At 51.1% G+C, this 23,679-nt stretch overlaps 1 protein-coding gene across 4 annotated transcripts in view; it reads right to left on the reverse strand.

Moving 5' to 3' along the window:
• PSD2 (pleckstrin and Sec7 domain containing 2) overlaps positions 1 to 23,679 on the reverse strand; it is an 86,487-nt gene that overhangs the window by 59,926 nt on the left and 2,882 nt on the right. For 2 of the 4 annotated variants that reach the window (XM_051793685.1, XM_051793687.1), the window contains exon 1: positions 6,150 to 6,358. The exons of the other annotated variants lie outside the window; for them this stretch is intronic. The gene's annotated coding sequence lies outside the window, so the exon portion shown is untranslated. Of the gene's footprint in view, positions 1 to 6,149; positions 6,359 to 23,679 lie in introns of those variants that run through there. 4 annotated transcript variants of the gene reach the window in all.

Here is a 23,679-nt window from a genome sequence, read left to right on the forward strand (position 1 = left end):
ACTCATTAAAGCAGCACTTGGCAGAAACCCCATCCTCAATTACAAAAATCAATTCATTTTTTTATGAGTCTGAAGCCTTTGGGGCCTCATAATCTAATTAAATAAAGCTTTCTCGCTTTCCTCTTGCCTGCTCCCATAGCTTCTGTTGTACCAGCAAAGACAAATATATATTTTTAATTTAACAGAATCCCCCTGCATGGTGTATCCCCTTCTGGACAGAGATCCTTTCTGTTCTCCCCATGCCTGTGTCCTGCTTGGGCAGGCTGCATCCATATCCTGGTTGCTTTTGTTCCTAAGAAGTGCCCAAAACATCAGGGGCCCAGTCCACCTCCACCCACTCCCACTGGCTGGGTACCAGTGCCCATCTGAGGAGAAATGTGCAGAACATGGCAGGAGCAGAGCCCACGGAAGGCAAGCTTGGCCTTGGGAGGGGTGCCTTGTGCCACTCTGAGGGCAGGCCTCAAGTCTGCAAAATCCATCTTTCATGGAATATCCTGAGCTGGAAGGGACACACAAGGATCATTGAATCCAACTCCTGGCCCTGCACAGGACACCCCAACAATCCCACCCTGTGCCTGAGAGTGTTGTCCAAATGCTCCTTGAGCTGCCAGGACATGCAATGGGAAGAGGCTGAGGGTGAACTGGAGAAGGTGCCACAGAATCTTGGAATGGTTTGGGTTGGAAGGCTAAAGATCATCTAGTTCCAACCCCCTGCCATGGGCTGGGACACCTTCTACTAGACCAGGACCACCCTGTGTCCAGCACCAGCCAACACCAAGTGGCCATGCACAGAGTGGGCAGAGATCCCTGTAAGTGGACCATCCAGGTCTGGATCAGGTGCTGGAAGGAGGTGGGAAGGTACCACAGGGAACTCCTTCTCCACCTCTGTGAGGATCTTGCCCAGAACCACGTGAAATTTTTTGGAAAAATTGTTCATTGGCCGAAAATTGTGATTACAGGTCAGTTAAACCTTACCCAGAGTTGTGATGCATTTGTGCTGCAACCACTGAAGAGGTGGATTTGAAAAAAAATAACCAAAGTGTAAAAAAAAAAAATAAATTAAAAAGTTGCAAGAACTGAGCTTTATGCTTGGACTTTGGAGCAGGTAAACAAATACAGAAAACAAAAAAAAAATGCCACCCTTCAATTTAGTTTGGTAGTACAGCATTTCCCTGCAATCTTTCAATTTTTTAAGGATTTAAAAGAAGAAGATATTTGGGTCACATTTGTTTTTTCATATCAAGAAAATAATACAGAGACAAGTGCACATGGGGGAGGAGAAGCTGAGCTCACATTATTTTCCCTGGGCTTTTCAGTTCAGTCAGTGAACTGTAAGTGTAGCAGTCACCTGGGTCTGAGGTAGGTCTTCCTGCTCAATGCTGATCAGGAGAGCTCATGCTTCCAATACCCCAAAAAGGGGGCATCACTGGGCTTTGCTCCCCTAGTGCAGAGCTGCAGGTTTTTCTGTTGAGGGGGAATTCAGTTCTCCATCACAGAGCCACAGAAAGGCCACAGAGAGACGAGGGGCTCAGCTGCAGGGCCCGCAGGGGGACACAGGGTGGGCAGTGACTGCACAAGACACCAAATCCAGCTGTGAGCCCCCCAGTCCACAAAACACCTCATCCAGAAGATCACAGAGGGATCCTGTCCCCAGTGCTCTCCCTGCCATGCTCACATCACACTGAAAGCTGCAGGAGACACTGGAGGTCTCTGTGATGTGGAGGTGTCTGAGCTGGGCAGCAGGAGATACAAAACCAGTGGACCTCTGCTTTGCCATAGTGGGCTTTGGGAGATGATCCTTGGACCAGAACATGTCCCATGATGTAGAGGAAGGCAGAAACTCCTCAGATGAATCCTGTGCTCGTCCTGCTGGACAGGAAACCTTGCCCCTTCCCTGCCCCTGATGAGATGTCTCAGGGCAGCTGGCAATGTCAGGGCATCCCACTAACACTACCTTTGCTGGGAGCCACCCAGGCTGCCTCAGGGAACAAGAGGATGGAGGAGGAGATGAAGCAAGGCTGGTGGTACCACAGAGGTGACAGCCTGACCAGTTCACATGGGACCCCTCAGAGCAGCTCTGGGAGGATCCCTTCAGGTGTGGCCTCCTCCTCTGGGACCCAGTGTGAGCATGACTCCTGTGCTGGACATGGGGACACACTGGTCCTTCAAACAACCTGCCAGCCCTGTCTCCTCCACAGCCACCAGTCAGGCCCTTCAAGACTGACTGAGAAACCACAGAGCTGAGAAACCTTGAGGGGAGTATGTGAGCTGATGAGAGGAGGAAGAGGAAGGAGTGGAGGACATACAAGCAGTGAAGAGGTGGGTGACAAACCCTGTGCCCAGTGCCAGGCTGAAGCCTGCAGCCCAGAAAAAGCATGGAGAACACAAGAAGGGCCTCAAGCTCAGCTGCACCACCTCTGCTCAGGCTTCCTGTGGCTCTTATGTTTTCTGGCCCTGCCTGGTGTAAGTGAGGGAGAACTGGGACTGATCCAGTGATGGGAACAGCGTTGTCTCTAAAGGAGGAATCACTAGTGTCCCTACTTGGGCCTTGAGCAGAGCTAGGAGCTGCCCAGGGTCAGGAAGGCCAGGTTATGGGCTGCAGGGAAGGGCCTCCCTGAACATCTAAGCCACTCATCTCCTGGAGCTCCTGCAGGAAGACAAAGGGACAGCAGTAAGGACGAAGGGTGAAGTGGTTACTGCCCAACTTGGACAGGCACCTCTCCCCCATAAGGCCACCCTGCCAGTCACCTCCCCAGGGTCACAGGAAATGAGAGGGAGGCAGAACTGATCCCACCCTTCTCATCTACAATTCCTGCACCATAACCACCACAGAGAAGTGCCACGAGCCTCCTGTGCAGAAAACACCTCTGCACCATTAATATGGGTCCATCTGACCACTGAGGCTCAGTGCACCGAGCCTGCCATGGACCCTGTCCCAGCACATCCCTGCTGAAAGGGCAAGGAGGATGTTTCCATCCCCAGGAAATCTGGTAAAAAGAGGTGTGTCCACAGCAGAGGCTGTGAGGTAGCAGAGCAGCAGCAACTGCAAGAGATGTGGCCACTCACATCAGCAGATCACCCACTCCAGGGGCTGCTCACACACAACCTCCAAGCAAGCTTTTCCATCAGCAGGAATTGCTCTGCCCATGGCCAGCACTCCCCTGGCAGTAGCCACAGCTCCCTCCCAGCCCAGGGAACATCCTCCTGGCTACACCACCAACCTGTGCAAGTCAACAGGGCCACACACAGATGCCTGAGCTGATCAGGGGATTCCATCTCCTTCTGGCAACAAGTAACAGCTCCAGCTTTGGGCAGAACCACGGACACCACATGGGACACCTCCAGACTTCAAAGGAGACTTTGTACTTCAGTCCCTTTGACATGGTGGCCTGATTTACCCAGGGCTGTGTGTCCCTGGTACAAACCATGGCACAGAAGCTTGTGGCAATGCTGGATGGAGGAATCTTCACTGATGGGAAAACCCGTGGAGGAAGGGGATGAAAAGGTGTTGGGTGATGGGATGGAGAGAAGGGATGGTACTGTAAGCTGAAGCCCAGAAGAGCAGTACAGGACATTGCAGCAGGGAGATGAGAGGTGAGCAGCACCAGGGGGAGAGCAGAAAGCCAAGACACCTGTGAAGGCCTCACACTCAGAGCTGGGTGCAGCCATGAGGAGAAATGAGGCAGGTACCTCCTGCCAAGTGTCCAACTCTGTGTGAAGAGCCACATGATGAGGGCACCAAAGGGGCTTCATTTCAGTCACCCTGGGGTCAGAAAAGCATGTCCTCATCTTGGGCACCACAGGAACTGGTCTAAAACTGCCTGGCTCTCTCTTGCCACGTTCTGTGAAGCTCTCGTGAGTGGCCTCAGCAAAGCACACCCTCACCCCAGTCACCACAAACCAGTGTTACTGCTTCCCATCCTCAGCTCCCCACCGCCCCTGCAAGCAGGACAGCACCATCCAGGCACTGAACAGCCCCGGGGGCACAGGAAGGGGCATCCTGGCAGAGCTCCTGCATCCCCTGCCCCACACTGCTGCTGTCACCTTGGCAAAGCCACTTGGCCACCCCAAGCCTCAGCTTCCCCAGAGAATAATCCAGCCACGTCCTGGGGTGGGCTGAAGAACACACTGAGACAGGAGGAAACTCGGTATGAATTCGGAACTACTCGGCTTCCAGGCTCACAGATCCAAGGGTGCCTCCAGGGAAAACCACCTACTTCAACTCCACTTGTGCCTAACTTTTAGGGGGGAAAAGGACACAGAACGAGGACCATCCATTTTGTGAATCAGCCATCTCTCTGACTTCCCCTCTGGGCTCGGCCGCCCACTTTCAGACTTTATCCATTGTTTGCCTGGACTTGTACAGGAAAAAATCACGTTAAGGAAAATCCTAAATGAATCACACACTTTGGAGCACTTGCAATGGACAATTTGACAAGGACATGGGGATTTAACATATTTTTAATGCAAAAATATCTAATGATAATATGCTTCACTCCTGGCTAAAAGACATTATCTACTGGCATGGGGGGAATTTAAGCCATAATACCAGCTACTATAATGCAGGCCTGGAACTCCATGCAAATATTATCCTGATCCAACAGCTACAAAGCTCTGTTTATCCTAGTAATTAATTCTGTCTTATGTTTAGTGATACAATTAGAGAAACACTGCCATTCTGATGGGCTTGCTTCCACCAGTGCCTTTTACTATATTTACATCCCCACAATAGGCTTGGTCTCACAGAAAAGGGTGAAATTGCATTTATGGAGACAATGCCACATGCATTCCCAAAGCATTTTAGAGATGTAAAGTTAGGCTCCAAATTGCACGTTTATTGTGTGAGCACACAATGAGCTTAGATTAAATATTGACTAAAGCCAGCCTAACACCCAAAATAATGAAGATGAGCACAATAGTGAGATTTACTCCCAGTTGCTGGAGAAATACACATCTGTAACATATAACATGCCCTTCCCACAGATATACTCTTTGTATTCCAGCTAGCCTTAGGCAGGAAAAATTTCATTCTCATAAATTATGGATTTTCTTTCCCAACTGCCAACACATCCATATTACCAGTTGCAAAGCAAACAAATATGATAACAAAAAAAAAAAAAAAGAAATGCCATCCCCCTGACACAGTGATGAGCAGGTGAGTGGCTCCTTGTATCCACAAAGTTGAGGCAGCAAAATGGAAGATAAACATGGCTAAAACCAGAGCATCCTTTCCCTTTTGTCCCCCAAGGTGTGGGAGCCGGCAGGGAGGTGTGGGCATGGCAGGTACCTTTTTGGAAAGTACTCCCAGCCTTAGCTGTGCTCGGAAAACTATCTGTCCTTCTCACGCCTTCCTCCTCCCCAGACTCGTGGAAGAAATTCAGGGAGACGCTAATGGAACAATTACGATAATAACACAGCACTGAGCAGGGGCAACACACCCCCTTCCCAGCAGCTCGACCTCTAAATCCCCTAATACAGTACCGCTTCAGTCAAGATTATAAGAAACTGTAACCCAGTAGAGACAAAAAGACACAGGAGGCAAAGGCAGGATCTCACTCGGCGGCGAAGCCCCACTCCAGTCCAGATGCAGTCATATCACTTCAGCTTCTCTGTACCATCTCCATGACAACCATGTAATTTGGATGCAATAACCACTGCCGAATTGATCTTTAAATGTAGCTTTGTTATAAAACATAATACTGACCGTGTCAGGCTCAGGATAAAGAGAAGTAGCCCCCCCACCAATGAGGACTGTGATTTAAGAGCCTCCCCCACCCCCCTTTAAATTTTCAGCTTCAATAACTGCGTGGATGAGTGGATTTTTAAGGCAGGGACAGCAAACACCATTTGTGTGTGTGTGTGTGTGTGTACAGCACGCTTTAGGGTAACATTGCAAACGAGACACCACACTGAGGGCTGGAAAAATGTGTCAACGTATATCCAGGGAATGGGCATCTTCACACACACACACACACACACACACACACACACACATGTATGGGGAGGTTCAGTCTCCAGCAACTGAAGCATACAGCTGATGCATCAAATAATCCTAATAAGAATCAAACCCTACAGAACTAAGCAAAATAGGAGGGGGGATCGATGTACGGCACGACAATGAGAGCAGGGGAGCTCGCACTGGCACTTACCCGAGCAATGAGCTGTTTAATTTTTGGTCCCTTCACAAATGCAGCTCCCTTTTCTCTTCAACAATCCATGCAAAATAATCTGCAGTCCCACCGATGGAGGAGTGGCCCCGTCCCTCCCCCTCCACCACCTTCCTAGACCTCCCTGTTATTGGCTTCCTTCTCCCTCCTCTCCTGCTCTCCCTCGCTCGCTCACTGGCGATGGTTACACCTCCCAGCCTTCCCCCAAGGTGTCAAGAGACTGCTGGGGATCCAGCAGGCAGGGTGGGAGGGGACGGGGAGAGGGGGAGGAGGCAGGAGGCATGGTGAATGGACCAGGGAAAGGATGGAATAAAGCCCTTGCTGGCGAAGCCCCCGGCAGAGCCCCTGGCAGGAGCAGACCTGCTGCTGGCTGGGAGGCTCTGCTCGCCAGGCAGGAGCTGCCAGGGATATCCCCGGAGCGCTGGGGCTTGTCCCCCCACCACACACACCTGCAGAGTGCTAAGGGACTGGTCTGCTTCCTGCCAGCAAATTGTCACCCTGCAAACTGAGACTGGCTTGAAGTTTTGGGCTGAAATCCTGCCAAATGCTCACACTGCCTTTAACAACTGATGCACTCCCAGACGCAGACGTGCAGCACTGGAAATGCTTCCAGGACCCACCTCGGTGCAGACCCCAGCACTGCAGCTTGGGTTGCTCTGTGCCTCTGGGCACTCCCAGAGCACACCTGCTGCAGCCCCACCCCATCCCATCCCATCCCAGTGCATCCCACCCCATGGCTGAAGAGCCCCACTGGTCTCCAGCAGGAGTGCTGTCCATGTGCCTGCCTGCCAAGCTGGCTCCAGAGCCTCCCCCACCACGGTGGGCAGGACCAGGAGCCTGCTCACCACCCCTGATGCTTCTCCATCCTGACATCTCTTGCATGCGAAGGCAGTGCTTTTGTCTACAGGCTAATCCAGGCACCTGGCTCACCAAGGTGCCTGGGGAGGCAGTGTGGGGTGGGGAGGCACATGGACACCACGCTTTTCCTGGTGTAGGGCCCCTCTTACCAGAATTACAGCCCCTGGTGCAGGGCAAACAGTGCCTCTTGGCCACTCGTGGGTGTACAGGTGAGAGGTGGGGCACCCACCTGCCTGACACAGGGATGTGTGACTGTAGAATCCCAGGGTGGCCTGGGTTGGAAGGGACCTTAATGATCATCCAGTCCAACCCCCTGCCATGGGCAGGGACACCTTCCACTAGCCCAGGTTGCTCCAAGCCCCGTCCAACCTGGCCTTGGACACTTCAAGGGATCCAGGGGCAGCCACAGCTTCTCTGGGCAACCTGTGCCAGGGCCTCACCACCCTCACACAGAAGAATTTCATCCTAATATCCAATTTAAATCTACTCTCTTTCTGTTTGAAGTCATTCTCCCTTGTCCTGTCACTCTATGTCCTTGTCAAAGTCCCTCTCCCACTCTCATGGAGCCCCTTCAGGCACTGGAAGGCCACAGTAAGGTCACCCTAGAATCTTCTCTTTTCCAGGCTGAACAATCCCAATTCTCTCAGCCTTTCCTCATGGGAGAGCTGCTCCATTCCTCTAATCAACTTTGTGGCCTCCTGTGGCCTGGGTCCTGTGCTGGGGACAGGGGCAGAGGGGCAGAATTCCCCCCTTCCCTGCTGCCCACACTGTGGGATCAGCCCATGGCTGAGTCATGTCCAACCTCTCACCCACCAGCACCCCCAAGTCCTTCTCCCCAGGGCTGCTCTCGATCTGTTCACCCCCAGCCTGGGTTGGAACTGGGGGTTTCCCCAGCCCAGGTGGTGCCTGCCCACCCTCAGCCCTGCCCACCCTGCCAAAGCACCACGGACACACCCCAGACTGGACATTTGGGTGAGGAAGAAAGATTTGGTGTCTGCCCCAGACACATGTCCCAACACAGCCAATGGCTTCTTGATTCCGTGGAGAAAACCCCTCCCTAGGTCTCTGTGTCTCTTGGAAAGCCTGTTCCAGAGGGCACACATCGCTGAGCGAGCAGACAAATCCCCAACACCCCAAATTAAAAACCTCATTACAATGGATAACCAGACATGCCAGCACCGAGGCACAGCCATGAGGTGGAATGATGTCCTGGAGCAGCTCAGCAGAGCACGGCCGTGTGTCCTTCCAGCAGGGATACCCCCAGCACAGCACACAGAGCTCTCTGCCAGGGATAGTGTCGGTAATGAACCATGTAATGAGCCACCCTGCAGCTATACCCGGGATTTATCCAACAAAGGCAAGTGTGAATGAAGGTACTGTGCTGGAGAGACACGAGAAATGGATCCTGTGGCCACGGTCAAGGGCAGCAAGGAGCCAGGCAAATGCAGGTGTGGGACTGCAACCTCCCTGGGGGTCCCTTCCCCTGAGAGATTCACCTTATGCCATCACAACAGTCTGTCCTGCTGCTCTCTCTGATCACCTCTGCTGTATTTGTAATCAAACAATTATCAGCTGAGGGTGCTTTAAAAAAAATAAAATTAAAAATAAAAAAGCACAATTAATATTCATCAGTCTGTTGTGCTGCTCAGGTGTGAAGGCAAGGAACAAAATCCAATTTCTGAGCAGCCAGTCCTAGGAAATGACATTTTGCAGCATGAGAAAATGAAGTTCTAGTTTCTAAGAATACATCCACTAGTGGGTTCCAAATAACTGGGTTATCAATCATTCTGCTTCTGGGAATGAGCCTATCAACAGCTGGATTCAGGGAGAAACCTCCCCTCATCCCTTCAGCAGGGTAGTGGGCTTGTCTCTGCCATTGATTGGGCACTCCCAACAGTAACAGGGTACTGAGATTTCTGCTGGCACTGAGATTTCTGCTGGTACGTGCCTTGAATATGTCATAATATTTTTTAAATTAAGAAAACTCCTAAAATAGAGCAATTCTGGATGTGCTGTTTAACTGTCTGCATGTGCATGTGAACGTGCAGATGCTGTTTGCCATCTGTGACATGAGCTGTCTGGAAAAGTAGGAGCATCCTTAGGTAAGGGCACCTTCCATCCATGCCAGCATCAGGGGGGAAGCCCCAAACACTTCAAAAAAACCCACCAGGGAGCCTGGCAGGCAACAGGGAGCTGCTGGCACCAGAACTAAACACTGCAGACCACACAGCAGGCACTAAAAATTAACACCCACCCCATGCGGATCGTGGGAACGCTCCAGCCAGGCTGCTGGGAGAGGGGGAAAAAAGATGGGAGCTTGTGGTCCTGAGATGGTTCATGGTCATGTAGCCCCACAGGATCCACTGAACCTGAGCTCCAAGGCTGCTCCAAGACTGGCAGCGCCACAGAACTGGCTCTGCTCCCCCTCGACTCTGAGTGGAGAAGCCAGGACCACTTACCCAACAACCCCACAGGGTTCACTGACTTCTCCTCACCGTTTTAAAAGTGCCATAACTGCAGCTGGATGCCGAAGTTGGAAGTGCTGAATCCCTGTTACAGGTAGTTTTCCAGCCATGCCCTGCTCAGGATACTTAGTGTGGCACACAGGGATGCTCCTGGGTGCTGCTCAGCCTTCTCAATTTGCATTATGAAACCATCACAAGTGTTCTCATGTGCCCAGGAATGAGTTTGCTTTCATGTCCTCACACAGCTGTTTTTCTCAGGAAATCCCTTGGATTTCCCAGCTGGGACTCACTAACTTTCAGTACAAGTCACTTTGATGGAAGCCAGGCTTAGGGGAAAGCCCTGTGTGGACTTTGCTGTAGCAGTGGGAAGGGGGATGTGAAGGGGGATAACAGCCCTCTGAAGAAAAAGGGTCAGTCCTTGTGAGCCTTTGTCTGCACTTCTCTTGACACTTAAAATCAGCTCTTTGTTCTGGGTGATATCTGTCCTGAAAAATCTGGCCTGGAGCTGTTTGAACACACTCTGAGATATGGAAATGGTGGTTCACATCGGGGGCATCAGAGGTGGCTCCTCGTGGCTCTTCCAGGGGCTGGGAGAGCTGAGATTTGTTACCCCCACCCTGGGGGGAAGGACGACAGGCAGAAATGGTGCTTTAAAAATAATCATGAGAAAAAGGGTGCATGCATAGGGCTCCTTCAGGGCCCCGAGGCAGAGGCTGTTAACAGGTTTGTGAGTCTGGGAAGATGGAAAGGGAACAGGGAATAGGAGAGTCTCTCAGAAGAGGGTCCAGGGAAAGCATCCACCTGTATGTGTGTGATTGTGTGTCAGAGCACATGAGTGAATGCACCCAGAGAGACCCCCTGGAGCACAAGGCTTTGCTGCTTTGGGGCTGAAGCCTCAGGCAGTGATCATGAGACCCACAACTGTCTCCTCTTCCCCACTCACATCAGTTCCTGCTCTGCAGTGGCTTGTTCCAGGGTGGCTCCTGCTTGGAATAGGGTCACAGAGCCATGAAGGAACTACAATGCCATGATGGGTGAGGAGTTGGTGGGAGGGAGATGTGAAAGGAGAACTGCCAGGAGCCTCTGCTCTAACAGCCAGCTCAGAACTCTTTGGCTGAGGGGTTTGGGAAACCCAGATGAAATGTGTCCTCCAGTAAAGGAGCTGCCACTTCTGTGTGGGGAAAAAGGAGAAAGCCTCCAGCCTGCAGGTGATATTGCTTATGGCAGGGACTGCCAGATCCAGAGGCCACAGCCCACACTCCCAGAGCATCCTGCAGGAGGATGAGGAGGGGGAGAAGTTGTCCTTGCACGTAAGAGGTGGTCAGAAAGTCCACACTCAGAATTTCTGCATCAAAGTTGTCTGAGTTACAGGTGTATGGGGGAAGATAGAGAGGTGCTGAGCTACACCAAGGACCTGACCCTGAGACAAACTGTCCAACAATTAACTTGTGGGGGAAGTAATTCCAACCCCAGGACTTGCATCTAAACATCATGTCTGGTGTCACCCTGCAACCACTGGCTCTTTTTAGATACAAAAGCCCAGCTACTTCAAGAATGTTCCCTTAGTAATTCTTTTTCCCATAGGCTGTGACCAGTTCCTGTTCTAATGTCCTTCTGGATGTACATTCAAGTGGAACTTGTTTAGGGCTCCACAGGAATCTGGTTTTCTATACCATAGTTCATTCTTTGAGCTCCTCAAAAACCTTTTGGGTGCTGGGCCAGGACTCAGACTTGAGTACCAGCCTGGCCAGTGCCCAGCACAGCCACTGTGATGTCCAGAGCCCTCTGGAAGTCCCAAGAGGACACTGCACAGCACAAGTCTCCTGTGCAGGGATTAGTCACCTCTCTGGCACATTTTTATGTGCCATGGAGATATTTGATTCCCTGCCCAGCGTAGGCACTTCTGCCTGGGAAATCCCAGCCTGGAATATGGGAGGCATCATTCCTGGCATTTCAGATTTTGGCAGAAGGTAAGATTGATGCTGGATGAGCACTCTGTTCACTGGCTGCCTTCACGACAACTTTCAAATGAGTCACTGTCCTCCAAAACACCATCTTTCCTCTGCTCATGGGGGTTCACGAGCGTTTGAATTCGCACTTGTCCTCCTGAGAGCCCACTGCTGACATAAAACCAGCTCCCCAAGCAGACCAGACCACTCGCAGCATCTGACTTGTCCTAATTTCAGTAACTTTTAGTGTATGAAAACTGTATCCTCAGCAATGGATGTGAGCAAGCTCTGGGAGGTCCCACAGGGACTCTGCTGTCCTACTGGCTACCAGGGTTCTGCAGCATCTCTTCCATCTTTTATTATATCCCAGTGCTGGGAGTCTCCCCCTCTCTGCCATCCATCACCCCAACTAAAGAAATGTTGTTCTATTTTGTTTGACTAACTCCATAGGGTCACAGAATGGTTTGAGGTGGAAAGGACCTTAAAAGCTCAACCATTTCCAACCCCCTGCCAAGGGCAGGGGCACCTTCAACTAGATCAGGTTGCTCAGAGCTCCGTCCAGCATGGCCTTGAGCACTCCCAGGGGTGGGGCAGCCACAGCTTCTCTGGGCAACCCTTCTCCCACTGCCCCAGGTACCGACACACACGAAGTACAAACGTCCTAAAAGGATCTCTCAGCCATTCCTTATGAGGCCATTCAGTGTAGCTTTCTTCTAGCCCTAGATATGTACAAACATTTCAGTTTCCCAGTTGCCATTCCATGTGCTGCCTGGTTACTGCTGGAACAAGCAGCTTTCCATCACCTTTCCAGGATATGGACCCATCAGGTTGCTTTTTTCCAGAGTTATGAATCTTTGTCTGGACATTTTTTGGGTTTTTTGGCAGTATCAGAGTAGACTCTTCACCAGCTTCCTCTAAACCCAACATGCAGCATTTATTTTCCTCCTGACACATATGCCTGTAAACACACACACATGCACAGTGTCTAATAGTCCTTAATGCTGGCAAACATAATTTTCATTGACTGCTCTTCCAGATTAGCCTTCCAGGTCTCTGCGTTATGTAACAGTTAATTCATTGCTTTTGTCACCAAATCCCTTCTTGTTCTATTTGGGTTTTTATTACTGTTATTATTTTTGTTTTTCTCTTCCTCAACAATGATAGATTCTTAGCTAAGAATATCTTCCAGGACTGCAAATCTGTGTGCATGCTGTGGAGGGGACAGCATCTATCAAAGTTTTCCTAAACAACCCTCATTTAGAACACAAATTATTTTCTCTCAGTTTTTGCTCCAATCATTTCTTGCTTGTAATTGTTCTCAGCTTAGGAAAATTTACCACTTTGAAGTGCCTTGCATATGTGTTATCAATTTAAGATCACATTCTGCTCATAACAAATGCAATTAGGGTGTTTAAGCAACTATTAATTCTGAGTTCAGTAATCAATTCACTTTTATCTGTCCAGTTGAGGCCTGATGCAGAATTACACCAAAATCACTGCAATACTTTTGGTAACACAAAATTATCATCTGTCATTTTTAGAGACCATGGGGCTGTGCACTGGCAGCAACACGAGTCCTTCAGCGTCTATCCCTGAGGCTGAAAAGCTGTTCTGGGAACATGGATTTTCTTTCCCTTTGTTATGGAGCTATTTAGGGAAGGTGTTTGTCCACCCCCCTCGTTCGATCTGGTGTCTGCAGGGAAATGTCTGAACTGCTGCAACCTGGATGGGAGAGCAGTCCCTGGCTGGGTATTTGGACAAGTCCTGCATCCAGCCCTGGGATCCCCAGCACAGGAAGGACATGGACCTGTTGGAGAAAGTCCAGAGGAGGCACCGAGATGATCAGAGGGATGGAGCAGCTCTCCCATGAGGAAAGGCTGAGAAAACTGGGATTGTTCAGCCTGGAGAAGAGAAGGCTTCGGGTTGACTAATTGTGGCCTTCCAGTGCCTGAAGGGGCTCCATGAGAGTGGGAGAGGGACTTTGACAAGGACATGGAGTGACAGGACAAGGGAGAATGACTTCAAACAGAAAGAGAGTAGGTTTAAATTGGATATTAGGATGAAATTCTTCTGTGTGAGGGTGGGGAGGCCCTGGCACAGGTTGTCCAGAGAAGCTGTGGCTGCCCCATCCCTTGAAGTGTCCAAGGCCAGGTTGAATGGGGCTTGGAGCAACCTGGTCTGGTGGAAGGTGTCCCTGCACATGGCAGAGGGTTGTAAGGAGATTAAGGTCCCTTTCAACCCAAACCATTCTATGATTCTCTGATTTCATGAATATAATGTTGCTCAGAGCCCTGTCCAACCTGGCCTTGAACACTTCCAGGGACGGGGAATCAGCCACTTCTCTACTGCCTAAAAAATAAAAAAATATTGTCGATAAATAGAAGTTTTCAGGTGGTGGAAAAGGGCATTGAAATGATCTGATGTTTCATTTAAGCTCAGCAGTCAGGGCCTGGCAGGCAGAAATGGGGGCCAGAAGCACAGGGGGCCTGGGGCTCCCACACCTGGGGAGGGGCTGGGCTGCAGTGGGACAATTAGCAGGGATGAGCCACAGGAGCAGGATCCCAGCACCTCCCCTGCTCTGAGGGTTCCTGGGTTGCTGGAGTGGGTTCAATAAGAGGGACATTTTGGGATGTTGATGGAGAGATGACACAGATGCCAATGAATTCCCATTAGCTACGTGTGCCCTCAGGACTACTGTAGCTTCAGCATTTAGTTTTGTTGCAATGGCCACTGGAACTGGGACAGGGAGCGTGACCAGCAAGGCTGAACCTGTTACAGACACCCAACATCAGTTCAGCTGATGGCACTGCAAAGGGCAAAGAACAAACTACTCAGGGGCTGGGCTAAACCTCCTCTCTCAGGGGAGACTAAACCAAAACTACTTCTGATAAAGCAATTAGTTACAGCCCAGTGTTTCATCTCTTTTGAGCCAGGGGTCAGGGGAAGAGAGTGATCTTCTGCAAGTAGGGAGATGAAGAGCAGTTAAACAATGTAGGGAAAATTCAATTTCAGCAAGCTATCAGAAGAGCATTCACGATGAAGAATTACAGTTGTAACCTTTACGCTGGGATTTTTTTCCCCTGGATGGAACTCCCACAGGAACCTGTGAACTCGTTGAGCTGACAAAATATGTTTCATTTGCGAAGAAACGTTTTTTTTTAATTTTAATGTTTTCATTCCTTTCACTACCAGATATTTTGCTTGTGTTCTGGCTGAGCTGAATTTCTGTGAGGCATCAGGGAGGGACACTTTGCTATATGGGGACTGGGAAGGAAGTTGAGATAGGTCTGGAAAGGCTGTTCCTGTCCCTCATGCATTAACACATCTGCTGTTGCCATCACTGACAGCACTGAGGGCACAGCCACAACCAAGCTTCCTTTCTCCATCCTCCCAGCCATTTATACTTAATCTCACAGGGGCCCAGGCTTGTCAAAACTCTGGGTCACGGGACATGTTCCCACAGAGCTGACACCCCTGGGGCTGCCCCACACCATGGGCACGTGTCTGTAGCACAGAGGATGGAACCCTGCTTCCAACAGGAGAGTTTATCACTCCTCAGCCACAGGTCTGTACGGGACTGAGATGCAGTTAAGTAGTTCCCCAGCCCCTGCACTACTTTTTAGCTCAATTTCCATTTCCTAAACCACTGCTGACGTCTGTCTAAATAATCATTATCTCCACAACCACGCTGAGTTTTAGCTCTGCTGAGCACCTCACAGCAGATTTGGAGCTTTGGAAAGGATGCTGAGCTTAAGAAGCTGCTGCTCTGGGTGTTTTGTCCCATCTCACCGGCTGTTTTTTCCCAAAGCACACACAAACACACACCCTACATGCATGCAGCTCCCTTTCATGTGAGTCGCCTCAGCGAGTACTTGCTGTCAGATCTTCCAAGCCACAGCACATTTTTAATCAGTCAGATAATTCAATCATTCATTTCAGACCTGCTCTGCACAGCTGTCATTTGCGAGCATCAAAGCCTCTCTGTCAAAAAAAAACCCCCACACAGGCTGGGGGTTCATTCAGGCGTCGCTGTTTCAAAGTGCTGGGGGGCGGGAGGGGGGTTGCAGAGGGGAAAAAAAAACTAACAGGATGGATTAAATGAACTTATTATAAATACTTCTGAAGCTACCAGCCAAGCATCCTCGGCAGAGGACAATGGCATGGCACAAGGGCAACTCAGGCATCCGCAGGATTTGTAAGGTATTTGCAAATCTCACTCTTCAATTGCAGAGTGGGGAGAATGGAGGGGGGGGGGTGTCAGATGAAGCTTCTTGCCTGAGATGCTCAAAGCCACCGAATGGGATTTGGATGTCTGGTTCTCATTAAAATTAATGGAAATTGGGTGCCCAGACCTACAGGCAGCTTTCAAAAGCTGCGTCTCCATCTATAATTAATGTTCCCAACGGAGTGACTAAATATTTATACAATAGGTCACATTATATGCAAAGTGGCAGAGGTGCTTGTTGGTAGATCAGGGACCAAGAGAAGGAGGATCCAGTGGGGTGTCAGGCTTAATCCACGTTGTCCCTTGTTTAAAGCACTTATACTTGCAAATCTCCAGCAGCTCCCACTGGATGAGCACCTGGGTGGTAGCTCAGCAACGATGATGTTCTCAGGGTACAGTGCAGCAAATTAAAATGGTAGCTTTACAGCTTTACTGGTTTTTTTTTCTCTCCTTCCACACAGCTCTGACTTCTTTTACCAACTCATTTCACCTCTGCAAATCTCAGTTTCCAGTATGAAAAATGCACAGTGTTGCTGCAGGAGTGCAGTGGAGCTTAAGCCATGAGCCTTGGTCAGAGGTGCTGTAGGTGGCAAACTCCAAGGAAAAGACTGACACTAATCTGCCTCCAGGCATTAGCAGAGCCATGGCTGGGTCTGTACCACTGCATTTGCTCCATACTGATGGAGTAATTCAGGGTACAAAGCTTGTGGGTTGAGCCCTGAGGGTGTCTGAGGGTCTGTGATCTGGGAGTGAAAGCCTGGTGCTCCTGTAGGGGAAGTTCAAAGCAACAAAGTCCTATCTTGGTTTGTCTGTCACCTGGGCCATGCCTTAAACCCAGCCCCAGTTGATCCACTGAGAGGGTGTCCATGGATGCTTGGGCCTTGTGCACTGGGTAGCCTTTTGGTCCACACCCAAAAGAGGTCCCAGCTGGCTCAAGACAAGCACTTGGGGTGGGCCTGATGATCACAGTGCTTTATAATGCCTTCATCAAGGAGATTCCACTTCTCCAACCTTTGAAAATTTGCCTTTTAATTTTTTCTTCTGTGTCCCATCCAAAGCCACCAGATGGAGAAGCTCTGCTGACTCGGGGAATATGGAGATGGCTGCAGTCTCCCCCCATGCTTTGGCATCTCCAGGCTTGCCAAGGTCAGATGAACGTACTGAGTGGTACCTCAGAGCTCACCTGGGATTCCTCTGCAGGTCCCAAACTTCTAGGGTGTGAGTTGGAGCTCTGGCTCCACTGAAAGGACACAGAGCTCAGCTGAAGAACAAGGTCATCTGGTCTTGTGTCCGTGGACAAATGCCCTCTGTTACAAAGAGTTTGTTTCTGCCCTTTAGCTGCTGGTCAGCTGGCTCTTCTCTACTTCAGTAGAAATAATCAGTAGCTTATGCTGGCATTCCATGTGACCTTGGATGCCCTACACAGACCTTTCTCTGGTTCTCCTGACCATCCTGACCATATTTCACAGCACAACATGGGCTATGGTTGATGTCCAGGCTGGCTTAGCACAGGTGCACAAAGCTGTGTCAGAGAATCATGAAATCATGGAGTACCCTGAGTTGGAAGGGACCCACAAGGATCACCCAGTCCAACTCCTGGCCCTGCCCAGGACACCCCAACAATCCCACCCTGTCCCTGGGGGCGTTGTCCAAACGCTCCTGGAGCTCTGGCAGCCTTGGGGCCGTGACCAAACCCTGGGGAGCCTGGTCAGTGCCCAACCACCCTCTGGGGGAAGAACCTTTCCCTGAGATCCAACCTAAACCTGCCCTGACACAGCTCCAGCCATTCCCTGAGGTCCTGTCACTGGTCACACAGAGCAGAGATGGAGATGCCCCTCACGAGGAAGCTGCAGATCCTGGTGAATTCTGACCTCAATCTCCTCCAGGTGAACAGTCCAAGTGCCCCCAGCAGTCACTCAAGAGGTGAAACCAAACACGAGCTAAAGCCACATCACCTGAAGCTCAGAGCCCATCGGGCAGGGCAAAGGGGAAAGAAGGCACTGTTCCTCTCTAACACCACAGCCAGTCTGTGTGGCATGGGACAGTCACTGCTCCCTGGCTTTGCTCCCAATTAAAACAATTGGCTCTGCAAGGCAAAAATGCAAATTCAAGGCTTAGAGCTGTTGTCCCCAGATAAGATGCCAGGAGAGCACCAAGGACACATAAAGAACAAAACAGCTTCATTTTCCTTGTGATTACCTGACTGTTTATGTTTTAATTAAACAACAGCTGGGTGTAGAGTTGTGAGACAGCAGAAGGATCCCAAGACAGAGGAGATTAGGTGCTCTACACATGTGAGGATGTAAACCCTTCCCACCACGGCCAGTGTGGCAGCTGAGGCTGGCAGAATGTGCCCCATCACTGAACTAATCCCTGCAACAAGCTTCTGCAGAGGCTCTTATTTTTGAGCATTTAACCCCACAAGCACTTCTGGACCCCGAATCACAGCCAAGCCCCCATTTAGGGTTGACAGTGGGGTCACAGGATGGGATTTTAGGAGCAGGTTGGAGAAGCCTCTGTTGGCAGCAAGCTACATAAGAACTGGTCCCCCATCTTCAGGTGTGAGTGTGCCTTAGGCCACCTCTGAAAGCTCCTGCCAGCCCTGCAGGTCTGTCACTTGTTGATAGGTGTGCAGGTAACAGTCTGAAGAGCTGTGTTTTCTTATCACATAGACTCAGGGACAAATTTCCCCATCCAGAGATCCCTCAGGGCTTGGCAATGGAGGGAGGGCTGTGAACTCTGGCAGAACGTGTTGCCCTTGCTCCCAAAGAGCCAAGCCTCCAAACCTGCATCCCTCTGACTCGTGAGCAGTCACTAGGAAAAGATTGGGACCAAGGATTCAAACTGTTCAGCTGCAGTCATGCCCCTCCTCAGACCCCAAACCACTGACCCAAGGCACAGACAGGACCCCCCACTTAGAATCACAGAATGGTTTGGGCTGGAAAGGACCTTAAAGATCATCTACTCCACTCCCTCTGCCATGGGCAGGGACACCTTCCACTAGACCAGGTTTCTCCAAGCCTTGCTCAACCTGGCCTTGAATATTTGGGGTGATGGGACATCTACCAACTCTCTGAGCAACCTGTGTTTTACCACACTCTTTGTAAAAGACTTCTTTCTCTTATCCCATCTAACCCTGCCCTCTGTCAGCGTGAAGCCATTCCCCTTTGTCCTGTCACCCCATGCTCATGTCCAAAGTCCCTCTCCAGCTCTTTGGAGCCCCTTTAGGCACTGGGAGGTCCTTTTAGATCTCCTTGGAGCTTTCCCTTCTCCAGGCTGAACAGCCCCAACTATCTCAGGCAGTGTCCAGAGCAGAGGGGCTCCAGCCCTCGGAGCCCCCACGCTGGAACACACCCATGCTCCCAGGGCGAGCTGTGCAGGCTGCTGTGCTGTCAAACTGCCCTAGATTGGAGAGAGTAAGCTCCTTTCTGAAGGAAGATAATTGCTCTATTTTAAAACTAAGTGGTTCAAGGAGAAAAACACAGGCAAGAGGGCCTGAGCAAGATGCTCTGAGCGCGGGGTGGGAAACAGGAGGTGTGCAGGGCACAGCTGCTTTGCTGGATGGTCAAAGTGATGGATGAAAAGCATGAGTCAGGCTGCTGCTGAGCTCCCAGCCCAGCCAAATTGGTGCTGCTGGAGAGAACAGACCGAGGTATGAGAAGTGGGTGCCCCTCCCCAGGGTACTGAGCTGCAAGGCTGGGCACCCTTAAAAGCCAGAAAGGAAAGCATCCGGTGGAAAAAAGATCCTGTCTCCTCTCACCTGTCCCCTCTCTACCTGTTTGGGTTTTGTGGCCACAAAGGAAGTTCCCAGAACACTTTGGGCCAGCCCTTTAGGCCAGGCCCAAGAGCTGGCATTGTGCAGCCTGGCCATGCAGAGGGACAGCCCCTGCCACGGGGACAGCTCCCATGGAAGCTGCTCTGGGGAAAACAGTTGCCGCTCTGGCAAACGGTCTCCCAGAGCAAAGACCAACAAACTAGAGCAGACAACAACAGGGCCATTAATCAGGGCAAGCCTGGCATCTTCCTGGATCCCCCCCCCACCCCTGTGATCAGTGATTTCACCAAGCAAGCACAGAAGAGGCCTCTTCAGCGGAGTTTTGTCCTTGCTGCTTAAAATTCCATAGCTCCCCTTTCCAAGCGGGCAGGAAAGAAACAGTTTTTGTACGTTGACAGCCCGCCCCCCTCGTCCCCATTTGTTTGGAGGGAGCTCTCTGGCTTGAACTTGGCAGGCTCTGGGCTGCAGGGGAAGGACACCAAGAGGCCTGGAGGATCTGTCAGCTGATTCTGAGTCCTGGCACTGGCCCTGGCAGAGATGGGTCCTGTCTGAATGTCCCTCGGCTGGAGGTCAGAGAGACATATCTGGTGCTCCAGTGTCACACCAGGGATGCCTGTGAACAGCTCCCAGCCTCCCCCAGGTGGGCACCCTTGCTGATTCTCCTTCCTCTCAGGCTCAGGGGCAGAGCCCTTTCACTGGCAGGTCTTGATGCTCAGACATCCACACAAAGAGAAAATGTGCACGTGGTGAGCAAAGCCACGGCTTGCCTTCAGGCAGCATCACAAGACAACCATGTAAAACCCATTTTGGGGGGGACTCTGTGACCTGGAAACAATGGTGGAAGCACTCAGCTGGCCCCTCATACAGGAGCTGAATGTTATTTGTGTAAAATTTTGCTTTCAAGGCAAGGCTGCCTGCCCTGTCTTGTCTGAGAGCTATTTGCTGTCATTTCAGGTCAGAGTTAAGGTTACTGAGAACGTAAATGACACATTTTCTCTAGCAGAGAGCCGAGGCTCCTCCGTTGCAGAATGAGAACCCAGAATGAGCAGGAGGAGGCAATAAGTGCCCTGCAAACTTTTTTTCACCTTAAAATAGTTTTCCAGTTGAGAATCCACAGCTGTAACTTAGCACACACATCTGGACCTTGCTCGTGTGAACCCACCTCATGCCCGTGACTCCCTGCAGCCAGTGTCCTTCCAGTGTCCTGTGCTGGCCAAGCTGTAGGATTAGAATCACAGAATCACAGAATTGTTTGGGTTGGAAGGGACCTTAAAAGTCATCATGGGCAAGGACACGTTCCACTAGAGACCCAGCTTCTCTCTCAGAGATCCAGGGTCATTTCTCTGGGATGGTCACCTCCATCAGTCTGCCATGGGCAGGGACACCTTCCACTCTCCCAGGTTGCTCCAAGCCCCGTCCAATGTGGACTTGGACACTTCCAGGGATGGAGCTTCTCTGTGCAGCTGCTGCCAGGCCCTCGCCACGCTCACAGGGAAGAATTTCTTCCCAATATTTCTTCCCAAACCTACTCTCTTTCCATCTGAAGCCATTCCCCCTTGTCCTGTCACTCTGTGCCCAAAGTCCCTCTCCAGCTCTTTAGTAGCCACTTCAGGTACTGAAAGGTCACAGTAAGGTCACCCTGGAGCCTTCCCTTCCCCAGACTGAGCAAACCCAATTCCCTCAGCCTTTCTCAGAGGGGAGGTGTTCCTCTCCTGTGGCATGCAAGGGCCTTTCTGCTTTCAAATCTTTCTGACAGCCACCCCCTTCCCTCCCCATGGTCTGCAGCCCCTCTACCACAGCAGTTCATCTGGTGAGCCTTATCTTTGCCACACGCAATCTCAGTCCTTTGTCTCTCAGGACGGGGCTTAGAGAACTCTCCAAAGTTAACGAAGCGGGTCCGTCCCCTCATTAACTCCCCGGGCCTGTCTCCTTTGATTAGATTGTGCTGACTCTGCTTGCACATCACACTTGCTGCTCTAGATGCAGGGACACTGGGGCATTTCCAGCTGGGACACAGACAAAAGGAGGAGATAGCACAGCCTTGGTTACCACCGGAGCAATTCAGGACAAATAATTAGAGGCTTTCATGGCTAATTGGATCTGTACTGTCAATCCAGGACAGGAGATGCCTTAACCCACACTGCCTGCCTGAGATTGCTAAGCAGGCCATAAATAAACTGCAGTGCTGGTCCAAAGCTTGTCAGCCTTCAGCTTCCAGCCTGCGTGCTCCCTCCCAGCCTGTCCAACGGGGCACTGCCCTTTTCCACGGCTGCAGCCTGGCAGCCAGGCCAGGGAGTCCACCTGGGGCAGCTCAGAGACCTTCAGGCACCCTGACCTCAGCGTGTCGTGGCTGGCTTGAACAAGAAGCTGCAGTTTTCAAACTGAAGTCAAAGGGTAAGAGGAGGGGAAGCCAGCAAGAGCCAGTGTCGGAGATCAGTGTCAGCAGGGACTGGCAGCCAAAGACAAGGTGTTTTCCAAGGAAGGCTTGTGAGCTGGCAGTCAGGTCCCTGCAGCACCCAGACCTCAAGCTGCCAGTTTGCAGTTACAGGACAAGGCTCCATTTCCATTCCCAGCTGACTCTCAGCCCTGAGAGGGAGCTCAGCCCTTTCCTTCTCTGCTCAGACATCTCTTTCAGATCCTGGAAATGCTGGCTCTTGAAGATAAGACATATAAACAACAACAAACACCTTCACATGACTGCCAGCTCGAGCAAGGCCATTCAAGACCCTTAAAGCAAGCTGGAAGCCTGACCCTTCCCTCTGAGGACCTTCAGCATCTAATCATCTTCAAGGAGGCACTGGGTCCCTGCCCATGCCTGGTCTGCAAGGCCGATGGCTGTGAGAGTTCCTGGGGAAACACAGAAGAGGGAAATGGCTTGTACTGCTCAGGACCATGACCTGCAGATCCTCTGCCTCTGCCAGGGGAAAGCCAGGCACAGGACACGTAGGGAGGCAAAGTCACAAAAAGGACAGGGCCAGGCAAAAATAGAATAACCTACTTGAAAGTAGGACAACATCACGAAAGAGTAGGACATCTGGTCACCGCAGCAGGAGGAGCAAATACAGGGGAGGCAGCTTGTCCAGGCACACGTCTCACCTGATGGGAGACAGCTCAAGTGCAGATGTGTGGTGTGCTCAGGCAAGCAGATGGGATGATCAAAGCAGAGCAGCTCCCAGTCTCTCTGAGATGACTGCTAGACTTGCTGCTGGTAGTCAGTGTACCTGTTCTACCCCCAGAAACACCCCACTCCCAGGAGCCTGTGGGATATGTGTGCTCAAACTAACAGCTCATCCCTTCCACCTGATCTGCTAAACCCAGGGTTTTGCAAGAAACCATCACCCAAAGAGAAAATATAAGAAGATTCCCCATGTGTCCCACTGCTGTTGTTCCAGAACATGTTTAAGGCTTGTAAACTGCTTCAAGGTCCCTGCTCTGCAGCCATGCCCTCCCCTGGCTCAAGCCCACCCTCCTCTGCTCGACTCCTTGCCCCCCAGTGCCATCCCCCAGTGCCATCCCCCAGTGCCATCCCCCAGTGCCATCCCCCAGCCAAGGCTGGCTGTTCCCCAGCAGAGCACAGCTCAGACAGGACGTGGTTCAGAAGTGACTGAAGTTCATCCCTGAGCCCGAATGAGCATCTTCACAAACTCCACAGTGTCAGGCCGTGGCTAAACCAGGCAGGACAGGACTTCTGGAAGGAAACAAGAAAGTAACTACTGCAGATAGTGAGCTCACCAAAGGAGCCTCAGTGCTCCTTGCAGAGAGGAGTTAACGCCACGCTGCTGATGCTGCTCCAGGGCCCAGTTTCCTACCCGGCCTTGGCAGGACAGGCAGTTTTCTTGGCTTAGAACCCTGTGCTGGAACGGAAACCCAGAGCATCAGGTCTCAGGACACCATTCAAAACCCTGTTCCTTGTTCCTGCTCTCAAAAGAGGCAGTAGGAAACCGTCCAGGTCCCTTTGCTGAAAGCTTTAAGGCCCTCCAGAAAAGGTCTCTCTGCCAGGTGTGGTTTGTTTCTTAAACTCATACTTGCCAAAAGCTGTCTGGGACAGTCATGAATTGAGGTGGGACCCAGGGCAGCCCCCTCAGCAGACCCAAAACTGAGGTGAGTGTTTCTGGACTAACCTGATGGCTGAGCCCACCCTGAGAAAAGCTGCAGAGATCACTTTGCAAGTGTCCCCATGTCAGGTTCCTTTTAACCTGTCACCCACAACGTCCTTTTACCTGCCCTGCACTGAATTCAG

The sequence above is a fragment of the Manacus candei genome, unplaced genomic scaffold (genome assembly GCF_025592945.1).
Source record: "Manacus candei isolate 608988 ecotype Guabito, Panama unplaced genomic scaffold, ASM2559294v1 h1tg000037l, whole genome shotgun sequence".
NCBI classification, from domain to species: domain Eukaryota; kingdom Metazoa; phylum Chordata; class Aves; order Passeriformes; family Pipridae; genus Manacus; species Manacus candei.